The sequence below is a fragment of the Silene latifolia genome, chromosome Y (genome assembly GCF_048544455.1).
Source record: "Silene latifolia isolate original U9 population chromosome Y, ASM4854445v1, whole genome shotgun sequence".
Lineage (NCBI taxonomy): Eukaryota > Viridiplantae > Streptophyta > Magnoliopsida > Caryophyllales > Caryophyllaceae > Silene > Silene latifolia.
Window position 1 is genome coordinate 436,843,321 of NC_133538.1, and position 1,823 is coordinate 436,845,143.

The window sequence follows — 1,823 nt, forward strand, 5'->3', positions numbered from 1 at the left end:
TGTTCTGTCAAACACTAGAATAGCTCATTAGTTCTCCTCGAGAGTTCATGACGATTCTTCTATGACTTGCCAATGACTCATCATGCTCTTAAGCATATGATTCATTATTGGACATGTGCATGATTATTCTAATGGCGGAAACATTAGTAATTTTAATCATGTAATCAACCGTTTTTTTTAGGTTCAATGAATGGCACTAACCGTTTCATGTCTTGGGGGATTACTTTGAGGTGGTAATTGCCCCTTTTGTCTTTGTGAGCTTGAAGATGCTAGCTGAGTCAATTGGGTTTCCAACATTTTGGTGTGAGCTAGGATGTTGTTGATGGTGGTTTCCTTTGCTTGACTATCCTTTTGCATTTGAGTGAAAAACTCTTGTTGATTCTTTTGCATTTGAAGGACCGCTTTTGAATATCAAAACCTTGGTCATTTTGTTGATTGTATGGAGATTGATTTTGGTAACCTTGGTTTTGGTTGTAAAAGGGTCTTTGATTTTGGTTTTTCATGGGAGGTGGGGTGTATGTTGTTTGAGAGTTTTGAACATTTTGGCTTTTGTATGAGAGATTTGGATGGAATTTGGTGTTTTCATTGTAATAGTTGGAATAAGGGGTACCACTCTTGTATGCTTGAAAAGCATTCACTTGTTCATTTGTTCCCCTACATTCACTTGGATCATGTCCCAAAGTTCCACAATTCTCACATATCCCACTTGGGATTGATGAAGATGCCGTCATGGCATTAACATGATGCTTCGGTGATTTTGAGGCTTCTTCAAGTCTAGCCATAGCTTTTTCAAACTTCAAATTGATGGTATCAATGTGACCACTAAGTTGAGCACCCAATTGAGTAACGGAGTCCACTTCATGCTTTCCTCCTCTAGTAGCCTTGCGAGGTCTACTATATTGTGAGTTATGGACCGCCATTTCCTCAATTTTGTTCCATGTTTGATTGTCATCAACTTCGGTGAACATTCCATTTGATCCCTTATTGAGAATGTTCCTTGAATCTTCATATAGACCGTTCCAAAATTGTTGTACCAAGAACCACTCGCTAAGTCCATGGTGAGGACATGAGCGACAAATTCCTTTGAACCGCTCCCAAGCTTCATACAAATATTCTTCATCCCTTTGCTTAAAACCCGTAATTTGAGCTCTTAGCATGTTAGTCCTTTCCGGTGGATAGAACTTTTTGTAGAAAGCTAGAGCCAACTTTTTCCAAGAATCAATTCCGAGAGTGGCCTTATCAAGGCTCTTCAACCATTGTTTCGCGGTGCCAATTAGAGAAAAAGGAAATAAGACCCATCGAATTTGGTCTTGAGTTACACCGGTTTGATAAATCGCATCACAATAGTCACAAAAGGTCTCCATATGAGAGTGAGGGTCTTCACTAGGCATCCCCCCAAATTGGCTTCTTTCGACTAATTGGATAAATGCGGATTTGGCAATAAAATTTCCGGTTAGATGTTGTGGTGTGGGAGTACCATTGGGTAGGTTCTCCTCGGTGGGTACGGAATGTGATGAAAACTTAGGCATTGTGGGTTGATTTTGTGTTGGGTTCTCCTCACCTTCTCTTGCAAAAGGGTTGATGAACTCAATAGTTGGTTGAATATCTACAACCTCACCAATACCTCTCAAATTTCTCCTAGCAAGTCTTCTATTGGTTGTAAAAGTTTTTTCAATTTCACGATCAAAGGGTAACAAGTCACCTTGTGACCTTCTAGACATGCAAAATATCAAACAACTCGAAAATAATTAGAACAAACCTTGAGGAGTTTTACTTCCCCAAGGCAAAGAAAGACACAACTACTAACAATATAAGAAAATCAA

General features: G+C 39.3%; 1 non-coding gene across 1 annotated transcript; it reads left to right on the plus strand.

The window, feature by feature from the left end:
* Positions 1–1,050: 1,050 nt before the first annotated feature.
* LOC141637084 (small nucleolar RNA R71) lies at positions 1,051–1,157 on the plus strand. The gene has a single exon (XR_012541646.1). It is a non-coding gene; the product is annotated as a small nucleolar RNA R71 (small nucleolar RNA).
* Positions 1,158–1,823: the final 666 nt, after the last annotated feature.